Below are 13,922 nucleotides of genomic sequence, written 5' to 3'. Positions count from 1 at the left end.
CAGGTGCAATATTTGTAAGTTTCCAACTTACAACTTACTTAAAAATATTGCACCTGAGGGAGACCATACAGAGCAACAAACAGACCATCCATCCTATGGTGACTCCAGATAAAGTTGTCAACAAAGAGGTGATTCAGCACCATCAACTGGGAGACCTGAGGAACTACAGATGGCAGCTGTAAGGTACCCTCATAATAAAATGTCTGGCCAGACTACAAATACCTGGACAGTTTAAACATCATTAATACCAAATATAACCACTAATCCACAAATTGACTGTTTATCTAACCAGCCATTTCTCATCGGCATCAACTAACACACTAACAAGACTGTTACTATTTTCAAAGGAAGTGCAATTCTAACTAATATGTTTTAACTAAAATCTGTGCATGCATACATAGTCACAACCGGTTGTGCATAATTTTTACTAATTTATTTTTACCTTATTTTTTAATTTTTACATGTATGTCCGTCTGATGTGTTGTATGTTTATATATTATAGAGAGTAATTAAATTGTCATTACTGTTATCCCCTTATTGCGCAGTTCTATTCTTTTTCCTCTTCTACTGTACCTACATAATAGCCAGGGCTTAAAGTGGTCATGCAGAGGTGGGGGATCTCATTTCTCTATGCCACCTAATTACCCCCTCCCCTCCCACAATTAAGCATAGACAGAGCCAGTGGTAGGGTTTTTGGCACCCCCCTGCAAACTAGAATGCTTTTCTGGGAAAATGACTGTGCAGGGCCAATGTGGAGGTTAAAATGTTCCACCTCACCATGGCCCTTATTCTGATCGGTGCGGCCGGATCCGAATATGCGGCCAGCACCGTACATCCTAAACCCCGCCTTCCATACGGATCGCCAACTCCGTCCGTACACGGAAAGAAGCTGTCCGAACGGACCGCACGTGTATTTCTGATGAATACACCTCCTCCATCTCAGGGAACCTCCCCCATCATTCGATGGTCGCAGACCATCGAATGCAGGACCGAGTGGCCAGGCAGCTCCCGCAACCTCAGACCACACGGGCATTTCTCCGTGCAAAAGCATGGATCTGGGCGGGCAGCTGACATCCGGCAATGTCATATGTCCGCCCCCCACACGTGCGTCACGGCCGTATTACCATACGTACGCCCAGCGTTTGCATGGGAACGCCCATGAAACGCGGGGTGTAAACATATGGTAATGAGCCCAAACAGCCCTTCACACCCCTCTCCACCCCCTGTTCGTAGTGTACACATTTCATGCGGAATGTGGCCGTGCGTTCCGCTCGCACATGCGCAGAGACGCCTCTGCACATGCGCAGACACAAAACATCGGCGGCACGAACGCACGCGGATATTACCGCACCAACCAGAATAAGGGCCCATTAGAGGTGGTGAAACTCAGTTCCACCCCGTTCCCCTCACTTTAACTCCTGATAATAACTTTATATTTCTGTGTCATTATTCTGTCAACTTCCAGGCATTGTACAGTAAATATACATTTTTAAATCATAACATTACATGTGTTAGAAAAAATCCTACTATGAGTACAGCCCTTATGGTTGGAGTCCTAAGCCCTGTACACACACATCGATTTGCTTTTGATTCGATGTTAGATTCAATTTTCTATTTGATGTGGCATTAGATCTTTCCATTCAATTTGGCATTAGATCTGTACTTTTGAATTAGATATCAAATTCAAAATCGAATTCGATATGCATTCATGGTACATTGTACACATTCGATTTATTAGATCGAATTCGATATTTCCTTGACTGCACAGTAGATTTTTCTGTTCAATTTTGTGAAAACAGGAGCGCGCATCGAATCGAATGTAGATCGAAAGTGACACAAAAACCATTCAATTTCGTTTAGGATTCGATTCGATTTTGCTTCTATAAGCAAAATCGAATCGAAAATCGGGAAAAAATGATGCATGTGTACAGGGCTATAGTTAGATGTGTTTTTTTGTTATTAAGGTTAGACTCAACTTCAGGAGGTTATTGCTTTTCATTTAGGGAAATAGCAGCAAGTATACAGCCAACAATATATATTTGTTGCTTGTTGTTTTATCTTCACTGACCGATATTAGATATCGGCTCTGTTTAATATGCGATTGCAGTATAATTACAACAACCTTCAGTAGTATAATCTGAAATTCATAACCAAAGGCCTCAGTTCCTTTACACTAATTCAAATCATTATTTTTTTTTCCTTTCAGAAAACATTTTCAGACATTTCTGACAACATTTTAACCGCAACATGTGAAGTAAGGAAGATTCTAATGTTTTTTATCTTCATGTTCCTCATGACAAATATATTTGATGAACATTGTATAACAAGATGGCTTCAGTACAAATAAATGGTCTCAATTTAGGGGAAGAGGGGAAAATTGCTATTTGGTGCTGCTTGGGTGCAGACATGAAGACAATGGTTATATATTACTCAGAGAATAACTTGTACATGTTTTATACCATGGTGTAACTACCATATTTGCGCCCCCCCCGCTGAAATTTTGGCAGCCACCCCCGCCCCCAGTAACGTTAACAAACCCCCCCCCCCCCCCATACCTTACCCCTCTGCACACCGCTTCTGTAGCAGGGACCTGCCTCTTCTAGCATCCTCAAAAACTGTCTGCTGTATGGGGGTGAACATTTTGTGATGGTCTGTTTTCACAGCAGCAGAATCCAGGAGGGGTGCCGGGACAGCAGACAAGTATATCTGTGGGTCCGAGCCACAGAACAAACGCAGAAGCAGTGTTACAATAGCCCCGCAGACCCCCGGCGCCTACACTTACACAGCGCCTCCCCGCCACCGTGGGGTCTGCGGGGCTATTGTTACGCCACTGGTTTCATACTCTGCATCACTTGGGCATTTTTTCCTTTCACAGACTCCTCGCCGTGAGAAGCCTGGATAGACTTCTCACGGCGCAGGGCGTGAGAAGTCTATCCAGGCTTTGGGGGTGGGGCCTGATGTAGATGTCATCAAGCCCTGCCTCCAGCACTGCAAATATACCAATTTGAGTGTCCCCAAGGAATGGGCGGCACTAAATGGTACTATTTGCATATTAAGCCCCGCCCCACCTGTGAAAAGCCCCAAATCGCAATAATTTAATGAGGCGGACGGGGAGATGGGAGGCAGATGGGGAGATGGGCGGGGGGCGGGAGGGGGACCCGATTTCTGGGGCACTTGGGGACATTTGTGCAGAGCAAGACTTATGCAGTACATCTTTATAGATGAAATTACTGCACATCCACTTTTACAGAACAGACCATACAACTGATCCCACATTGTACCAGGCAATGTCCTTCTGTACACCAGATGAGTTTGGAAGGTTGCACTTTTCAGCCTATCACTTGCACAGTTATAATATTACTATAAAGCATTATCTATTCACATTTATTACATTTACCTATTATTACAATTTCCCCACACCCATTCTTATTTAAAATATTTGATGTTTCTATCAGCATCCTCCTCTTTTCACCTCAGCAGGATCATGTGGCCCAGTGGGCAATAAAGTATTTCTTCTGTGGCATATTGAACAGTGCAGTGCCCTTCCTCTAAGCCTATTGGCTCAGTTCCATTCTTCTTATTATTAGTTTCATATATTGCAGCATATTCCATTGTGCTTTACAAATGGAAACAACAGTTACAGTATCAAACACAACAGTACTCAGTTTCCTCTTTTTGGCCGGGATGCATTTTCTTATGTATCAACGCGGGACCACCATGTTTCTGACACAGAGGGTAACACCAGCTTTTTCTGGCATTACCCTATAGAATCCTATGGGCTTCTTTTTGTATATCCCACTGCCCTGCACCGGACCCCGCCAACCAGCCCCTCCCATGCCCCCCCCCCTTGTCTGCTGTGCTGCCCGGACCCAGGGACTTCTTTCTCCCTAGCAGCTGTACTTCCACTTCTAGTTGCAGTAAGGAGGAGAAGGAGCCCTAGAGTCCCTGCAGCCATCTGCAGCAGGTGCCAGTGGCTTTGCAAAGGGCAGCTCTTTTTGCAAGAGCTGCCCTTTATGAGGGTGCCGGATGACGCTCCAACAGTGGGAATCCCAACAGTCAGTATCTCGATGTTGGAATACCGACTGCCGGTGCTCACTCCCTTGCGTGGGTCCACAACCCCCATATAGGGAGAATAGAACCTGTGGCAAGCGTAGCGAGCCACCGGGTCCACAGCATGGCGAGCCTGCAAGGGGCTTCTTTGCGCTTGCCCCCCCCCCCTGTTGGAGCACTGGAAGTCTGGATCCCGTCGGGATACTGACTGTTGGGATCCCCACTGTCGGAGGCGCATACCACACCCCTTTATGATACTAATTGCATATGTAAGTACTTATGCAATTATTATCTATGCAATGTGTGGCGGGATGCATCACAATTGCTTAGTACAGCCTGCCAGCTCTCTCAACTCTGACAATCACAGCTCTGAGTGAGACAGGATGCTGGAGGGTATCAATAGAGGCTGGAGACTTTCTATCATGTGTTGTTCCTGTTGTTAGCCATCCACGTGGGAAATGTAATGGAGCTGCTGTCTGCCAATACTATAGACCAGTGATTTTCAACCTTTCAAATCATGCCACACTGAGCAAGATATTAAAAATGCCAATGCACACCATCATTATATTTTTATATCAAATAAATGATATAATTCAAATATCAAGATACTGTGCATTTAATATATGTAGACATTTGTTATTGCTTCCAGGTTTTCTGGAAAGACTTTACAACTTTCAGTCAGCTAAAATAAGATAAGATGGAAGTATCTTTCATATTAAATCATCTTATTAAATAATCAGCTGTGAAAGTTGTAAACTACTGTAGTCACCATCAGGGATGTGACATGTGCATGTTATGGTGCCAATAGCCTGCCCATGTGCCATAGCATCTACCCCTAGAGAGCCTTCTCTGTCCCATAACATGTGACATCTCAGGCTATCACCTTGCTGTACAGTATGTCCCCATTCTTGCTGCCAGGTAGTGGGATTCTCAGCTGCTGCCAGTATTAGGACTCTAATGCTGCTCGGGCTCCAGAAGGCAACAGCAGCAATAAAAGGAGTGCAGGGGTATGGGTAAAAACCGGACCAGGACAAAACCCCCGGACCGCCGGACCAGACATCAAACTCTGCATTTTGGAGCTTGTATCGTCCGGTCCGGGGGGTGTCCTGTCCGGGGGTGTCCTGTCTGGGGGTTCTGCCTGTCACACCTGTCACCAGGTAGAGGAGGTGGGGTAGAATAAAGCCTCCCTGTATGGTCCGGGCATGTAGCAAAAACCGGACGGTCCGGACCACACGGGGAGGCTGTAATCTCCCCTCCCCCATGTCCCTGGTGATAGCTATCACAGGGACCCCCCAGGACAAGACACCCCCGAACAGGACACCCCCCCCGGACCGGACCCTACAAGCTCCGAACTGCAGATTTTGATGTCCTGTCCGGCGGTCCGGAGTCTAGTCCTGGTCCGGTTTTTACATAGTCCCGGAGTGCAGACAGGGAAGCAGCTTGAGCTCTGCCTCAGACTCCCGGCGCACTGAAGGCTCTGCTCTTACAACACCCACATGTCCTGCAGTGTAGTAGGAGGATTACCTTCACTTACGGCTCTTGTTCCTCCGTCGGCTCCTGCTATCAGCATCCAGCTTTGTGGCATTGTTCTGCAGCAGCTGCGCACTGGTGTTATGGCTCTGTTTCTGTGCCGGCACACCTGAGTACTCCTGGTGGCACACTAGTGTGCTGCGACACATTGGTTGAAAAACACTGCTATAGAGGCTGATAGCATCTCTAAAACAAGAGCACCAACATTTCTAGATAATGCCCATGATGTAACTCATTTAGGGATTCTTTTATGAAGGAGCGATTACCCCTTTTAGCACTTAGAGGTTGTGACTTCCACAAAGTTCTGTATTTTGCAAACAGCAGTAAAATCAGATACAGCCATGTGTGACTCTATGGGCCAGATGCACTAAGCTTCAAAAGTGATAAAATGGAGTGTGATAAACAGCCAGCCTATCAGCTCCTACCTGCTATGTCACAGACTGTGTTTTAAAAATGTCATGCAGGAGCTGATTGGTTGGTTGTTTATCACTCTCTATTTTATCTCTTTTGAAGCTTGCATCTGGGCCAGGCTTTGTGGAGTCCCTGCCGGGTGTAAGCACCATGTGCAGGCTGTCAGTAACCAATAGGCTGCCAGCAACGTGGCAGAGGACACCACCAAAGAGGTGAAAACTGTAAGGCCTCACTGGACAGGACCCCACACTGAGCACCATCCCTTCTGGATTTAACCAGAAAACCAATTATATTAAGGTTAAAGTCATATTTTATTCTAGTTATATGATATGTGGTAAATTATATGACCACCTGAAAACAATTATTCGCTTGTACAAACATCCCCTCTAGCTCTATTGTCATATTACTCTCCTGTGTCCTCTATAGCTACTGTAGCTTATTAACAATACATCATGTTAACAACAAAAATCCTTATACTACATCACTTGCTTCTCCTTGTTACCCCACACTAGAGAAGCAACAGCTTATTTCTGTATGATAAGGAGAACATACAGTACACATCATGCCTCATATCATAATTTATTTCATGAGATGAAAGTCATATCAATATAACATTTATGCTAAATGTTCATGAAAATGTTTATAAAACATTGTATTTTGTTAAAACAGTTGCAAGAAGCGAAGGACATTTTAAAGTCTGAAGCAGACAATATGGTAAGGTTTTTATTTATTTTATTTGTAACATATTTATACATTTTCATAGCAGATGTTATGATTAGCAGCTAATCTATATTATATCAGTAAACGTAGTATGTATAATACTTTTTTGAAAACTACAAAGTACGTTATGACACAGTTGAAGCATGTGGGGTGAATTCAGTTAAGAGCAAGTTTCTGTTGCATTGCCAGCACTGGTATCTGAACAAGCCTGCACCACATGACAAAATGGGCCTGATTCAGACCCAATGAATTCTGTACAAATAAACTGTTTAAATTTATTTGTACTGCTTAAGAGGGGACAACTGCTGTATTTGGTGCTGCTTGGGTACACATGAAGACAGTGGTTATATTACCCATACTGGGGCCATCACTTGGGGCCATTTGTGAAGAGCAAGATTTACTGTATGCAGTCTGACAAATAGGAAAAAAGAAATAGGACTGTCCCTTGGGGGTCGGAACTTGGGGGCGCCTGTCAAGAGTACATGTAGTGAGAATCGATGGATTAAATATTTAATAAACAATTGGATGATCTTTTTCAAGGTTTAATCAGTAGTAAATAAAAACAATATTAATAAAACAAGCTAGCACGAAGGAGATAAATTAAAAGACAATCAAAAGGGAACCCCCTTTAGGGTTGCAAATGTATCGGAGAGTCCGTTCCTATATTACCCCTGGGTGAACGTAAGACATGTATAATATTTACCACCCTTAATAGGGTATATGAGTCCTCCACCGAGCGTCCACAGGTCGGCCCAAAGATGGCTCAAATTACCAACAGTTTGCTGTGTGTGGTGCTCGGATGCTCCCCAAAAAGCTAGTTCACAGGTGGTATAATACCAGAAGGCTGTTCCTTGAATGGAGGCACATGGAAAAAAGATCATTCAATTGTTTATTAAATATTTAATCCATCGATTCTCACTACATGTGTGCTGTTCAAATTTGTTTTTCTTTTTTTACTGTATGCAGTGCATCTGTATAGGTGCAATTACTGCACATCCACTTTTACAGAACATACCATACAACTGATCCCACATTGTACCAGGCAATGTCCTTCTGTACACCAGACGTGTTTGGTATGTTGCACTTTTCAGCCTATCACTTGCATCACTATGAAGCCCTATCTATTAACATTTATTACATTTTTCCTATTATCACATTTGCCTATTATCACAGTTCCCCCACACCCATTCTTAATTGAAATATTTATTGTTTCTACCAGAATCCTCCTCTTTTCACCCCTGCAGGACCATGTGGCCCAGTGGACAATAAAGTATTTTCCTTGGTGGCCTTTTGCAGTGCACTTCCCCAAAACCTATTGATTCACAGTTACAATATGAGTATTATTAGTATTATTTTAATTCCTTACATAGTACAGAATATTCCGTTGTGCTTTATAAATGAAAACAACAGTTATCAAACATAACAGTACTCAGTTTCCTCTTTTTGACGGGGATGTATCAAACAAAAAATGCAATAAAACCCCTGTTTTTCAGGGGTTTTACCACATTTCCTTATGTCAAAGCGGGACCACCACGTTTCAGAGGGTAACACCAGCTTTTTCTGGCATTACCCTATAGAATCCTATGGGCTTCTTTTCCCATCCCCCGCCACCCTTCACCGGACCCCGCAGCCATGTGCCGCCCACACTTCCCTCCCTCACCTGCTGTGCTGCCTGGACCCAGTGACTTCCTCCCCCTAGCATCTGTACTTCCCCTTCTTGGTGAAGGAAGGAGGAGAAGCCCTTGAGTCCCTGCATTCATTTGCAGCAGGAGGGTCACAGGTGTAGGAGCTGAGAGAGGGACACGCAGGCACCCTCTCATCCAGCGCCGGTGGCTACGTAAAGGAAGCTCTTTTTACAAGAGCTGTTCTTTATGATACTAACTGCATATGTTACTACATATGCGATTAGTATCTATGCAATGTGTTGTGGGATGTAGCACAATTGCTTAGTACATCCCACCCTTTCTCTGAACTCTGTCAACCACAGCTCTGTGTGGGACAGGATGCTGGGTGGTATCAATAGAGACTTTCTATCATGTGTTGTTCCTGTTGTGACCCATCCACATGGGAAAGGTAATGGAGCTGCTGTCTGCCAATATTATAGAGGCTGATAGTATCTCTGAGACAAGAGCACCAACATTGCTAGATATTATAATGCCCATAATGTAACTCATTTAGAGAGTCTTTTAAGAAGGAGCAATTACCCCTCCAGCACTTAGAGGTTTTGACTTCAACACAGTTCTGTATTTTTCAAAACGGTAATAAACTCAGATTACAGCTGTGTGTGACTCTACTGCTTATGTCACCATCAGATGGAGCTAGCATTATGGTCCCTATTACCAGCATTGGGCCCCAGTAAAGGCTATAAAGCAGACTCTCAAGGCTTTGTGGAGTTTCTGCCAGCTGTAAGCATCATGGAACCTATTCTGGCTGCTTTGCAACCAGAATACGTCGCAGCACGACCGATGGTAGGGCTGTGCGCATGTGCATTTCTGTGCATGTGCATATGCAGGGTGCCTGTTCCCATGGCAAACAGGGTGCATGCACCCTACACAGCGTGCGGGTGGCGGAGAGGGGCATAGTGGTGCCGGGCAGCCACATTACCATATGGGAATGCCCAGCGTTCCATGGGCATTCTCATGGTAATGATGGCATGACAGATAGGCGGGGGGGGGGGGGGACAGCTAACATCACCGGATGTCAGCTGCCTGCCTACTTCCCCCCGTTGCTCTGAGCCGCTACTTCCCCCCCAAGCGGCTCAGAGCAACCATACATATGTGTGGGCCTTCACCATCATTCAATGGTCAGCGACTATTGAATAATGGGGGTGGGTCCCCAGAGCCTGCAAATGTTTATAAACATCCATTTACAACCAGTGCGGGCAAACCTGCACTGCAAGGTGGGGGGGGGGGGGGGGGGGCGGGGGGCATTCGGACAGGTTTAGGTGAACTTGCATGCTGCAAATTCACAGCCTTGCAAGTCAACCAGCATAACCCCCCATGTGCAGGCTGTCATCACATATGCACTATAGCCAGCAATGTGGCAGAGGACACCACCAAAGAGATGGAAACTGTAAGGCCTCACTGGACAGGACCCTACACTGAGCACCATCCATTCTGGATTTAACCATAAAACCATTTATATTAAGATTAAAGACATCTTTTATTCTAGTTATATGATATTACTGGTAAAGAAAATGACCATCTGAAAACACGTATTCGCTTGTAGACACATCCCCTCTAGCTCTATTGTCATATTACTCTCCTGTGTCCTCTTTTAACAATAACAACTTATTAACAATAAATCATGTTAACAACCAAAACACTTGTACTGCATCACTTGCCTCTCCTTGTAACCCCCCCCCCCCCCCCCCACTAGAGAAACAACTGTTTATTTCTGTATGAAAAGAAGAACATACAGTACACATCATGCCTCATATAACTTACTGAGATTATTTAATGACATGCAAGTCATATTAACCCCTTCAGTGTTTTTTTTAGGGAGCGCACCCCACATGGCAGTTTTTTTTTTTAGAGAGCACTAAAAAATCCGCAGCTGAGTGTCCCGTGGCCAGGCAATGCTGCTGTGCACTAGATCAGCCGATGCCCATCCCTGGCCTCGACAACCCAGCTGTGTGCGGTGTGACGTTAGCAAGGTCACACTGCACACAGCCAATAGGAAGGAGCCAAGGCAGGGCAGCTGCATCTGGGCAGCCGCTGAAGCTGAGCTCATTGCTCAGCGGCGCTGCCTGGGACCAAGGAAGGGGAGACAGTGGTAATCCCGGAAATTTTCTGGGAATGCCACTATTAGCACTGAATCATAGCCTTGAAAATTTCCGGGATTACCACAGAAGGGATTACTATAACATTTATTTTTTATGATCCTTTTTGCCTTTTTTTTATTTTCATGAAAATGTTTCAAATATTTTATTTTGTTAAAACAGTTGGCAGAATTGAAGCTCAAATTAAAGTCCATACTAAAAGATTTGGTAAGATTTTTATTACATTTCTTTGTAACATATGTATACATTTTCTTTACATTTTAAGTGGCTTTTTAATGCATAGCAGATGTTATGATTAACAGCTAATCTATATTATGTCAGTAAACAAAGTATGTATAATACTTTTTTTTTTATGTACATTATGATACATTTGAAGTATGTGGAGTCAATTCAGTAAAGAGCACGTTGCTGTAGCATAACCAGCACTGGCATCTGAACAAGCCTGCTCCTCATGACACATTGGCCTGATTCAGACCCACACAGATGGGCTGTGAATTGGCAGCCCATCCAATTATCAGACAATCGTGTTTGAGCATGACACACAGTGCGCATGGGCAAGCTTTCCGTCCAGAGGCAGCCAGTGAAGGCGAGCCTTTTCTCGCTGCTCGCAGGGTGAATGACATCCTGTGGTCATTTGAAAACAGTAACGCAGCATTTTCTGGGAGTGCCCCAGAAAACACAGGTGTTCCGAAGCCAATGGGCCTTATTCTGGTTCACTCTCAAAGGCAAATTACTTCTCAAATGGACAAAACCATGTGCACTGCAGGGGGGGCAGATGTAACATGTGCAGAGATAATTACTGGATCAAATCTTTCCATGGTTTGGGATTTGGAATTCAAATTTGAATTTTGGTTTTCATAATATAAAAAAAGACATGATTTTTAGCTGTTTACATTTTTATCAATTTTAAACCAAATCCAAAAGCAAAGCACGTTATGGTGAGTACACACAGTGAGATTCCCTTGCTATTCGACTTAAGATGCGAGTGCTATACAATCTTTGCAATCTCTGTACTTTTTACATACAATTCATGCTATCTGCTTTAGATTTGCACTATATAGTCATTGCTGCCCTGTCTATCTGGGTTTTGATTTGTGCTGTCACGGGAGCGTGCATTGGGATCACAAGGTAAAAACCTGTGCGATCTGCATGCGATTTTGACTATATAGTTAAAATCTCATGCTGGATTGTACCGTGTGTACACAGCATAAGGGTGGTTTTATAAAACTAAAACCAAACACAAAGGTGAATCCAGATCCAAAACATGAACAGGGTCAGTGAACATCTCTAGTTTTTAAAAAAGGTAAATTAGGATTGTAAATACATGGAGCTTGGCCACCACCATGCTGTGAGCCTGATTCAATTTTGTTAGCAAAGCAAAAAAAGCACAACACTGGGCAAAGGTATGTACACAGCAGGTGCCGAAAGATTTAGATCCGGGTGGGTTATATTCTGTTTCTGGGAAGAGTATGTATGTATGTATGTATGTATGTATGTATGTACAGTTGGGCAAAAAAGTATTTAGTCAGCCACCAATTGTGCAAGTTCTCCCACTTAAAAAGATGAGAGAGGCCTGTAATTTTCATCATAGGTATACCTCAACTATGAGAGACAAAATGAGGAAAAAAAATCCAGAAAATGACATTGTCTGATTTTTAAAGAATTTATTTGCAAATTATGGTGGAAAATAAGTATTTGGTCAAAAACAAACAAGCAAGATTTCTTGCTCTCACAGACCTGTAACTTCTTCTGTAAGAGGCTCCTCTGTCCTCCACTCGTTACCTGTATTAATGACACCTGTTTGAACTCTTTATCTATATAAAAGACACCTGTCCAACACTTCAAACAGTCACACTCCAAACTCCACTATGGCCAAGAGCAAAGAGCTGTCAAAGGACACCAGAAACAAAATTGTAGACCTGCACCAGGCTGGGAAGACTGAATCTGCAATAGGTAAGCAGCTTGGTGTGAAGAAATCAACTGTGGGAGCAATTATTAGGAAATGGAAGGCATACAAGACCACTGATAGTCTCCCTCGATCTGGGGCTCCCCGCAAGATCTCACCCCGTGGGGTCAAAATGATCACAAGAACGGTGATCAAAAATCCCAGAACCACACGGGGGGACCTAGTGAATGACCTGCTGAGAGCTGGGACCAAAGTAACAAAGGCTACCATCAGTAACACACTACGCCGCCAGGGACTCAAATCCTGCAGTGCCAGACGTGTCCCCCTGCTAAAGGCAGTACATGTGCAGGCCCGTCTGAAGTTTGCTAGAGAGCATTTGGATGATCCAGAAGAGGATTGGGAGAATGTCATATGGTCAGATGAAACCAAAATAGAACTTTTTGGTAACAACTCTACTCGTCGTGTTTGGAGAAGAAAGAATGCTGAGTTGCATCCAAAGAACACCATACCTACTGTAAAGCATGGGGGTGGAAACATCATGCTTTGGGGCTGTTTTTCTGCAAAGGGACCAGGACGACTGCTCCGTGTAAAGGAAAGAATGAATGGGGCCATGTATCGTCAGATTTTGAGTGAAAACCTCCTTCCATCAGCAAGGGCATTGAAGATGAAACGTGGCTGGGTCTTTCAGCATGACAACGATCCCAAACACACTGCCCGGATAACAAAGTGGCCGAGCCAGTCTCCAGATCTCAACCCCATAGAAAATCTTTGGAGGGAGTTGAAAGTCCGTGTTGCCCAGCGACAGCCCCAAAACATCACTGCTCTAGAGGAGATCTGCATGGAGGAATGGGCCAAAATACCAGCAACAGTTTGTGAAAACCTTGTGAAGACTTACAGAAAACGTTTGACCTCTGTCATTGCCAACAAAGGGTATATAACAAAGTACTGAGATGAACTTTTGTTATTGACCAAATACTTATTTTCCACCATAATTTGCAAATAAATTCTTTAAAAATCAGACAATGTCATTTTCTGGATTTTTTTTCCTCATTTTGTCTCTCATAGTTGAGGTATACCTATGATGAAAATTACAGGCCTCTCTCATCTTTTTAAGTGGGAGAACTTGCACAATTGGTGGCTGACTAAATACTTTTTTGCCCCACTGTATGTATGTATGTATGTATGTATGTATGTATGTATATATATATATATATATATATATATATATATATATATATATATATATATATATATATAGGTATATATATATATATAGGTATATATATATATATATATATACCATAGTTCATTATTAAAATGAATGTTTTATAATGTATACAATAGTGTTACAATAGGGTTACATTTTCCATGTTTTTTGCCTAGTGACAGTTTGGGAATGGATGATGAATTACACATACTGCAGAAACCATTTCTTTGAATTAGAATATACAGTAATCTCTGAAGTTACAGGGCTAACAGCACTCTATTGTACTATTTATCACAAAGAAATACACTAGGGGCCTT

The 13,922-nt window shown here is 43.4% G+C and overlaps 1 long non-coding RNA gene across 1 annotated transcript in view; it reads left to right on the top strand.

The window, feature by feature from the left end:
- The first annotated feature begins 2,172 nt into the window (after positions 1-2,172).
- The window catches only part of LOC146027092 (uncharacterized), an 88,227-nt gene continuing 76,477 nt past the window's right edge, over positions 2,173-13,922 (top strand). The window contains exons 1-3 of the long non-coding RNA XR_014454662.1: positions 2,173-2,254; positions 6,661-6,705; positions 10,655-10,699. This is a non-coding gene — a long non-coding RNA (uncharacterized LOC146027092). The remainder of the gene's footprint in view (positions 2,255-6,660; positions 6,706-10,654; positions 10,700-13,922) is intronic.

Source organism: Crinia signifera, chromosome 8 (assembly GCF_055691185.1).
Source record: "Crinia signifera chromosome 8, ASM5569118v1, whole genome shotgun sequence".
Lineage (NCBI taxonomy): Eukaryota > Metazoa > Chordata > Amphibia > Anura > Myobatrachidae > Crinia > Crinia signifera.
The sequence above is the reverse complement of the archived record's forward strand: the minus strand, read 5'-3'. Positions and strand labels throughout refer to the sequence as shown.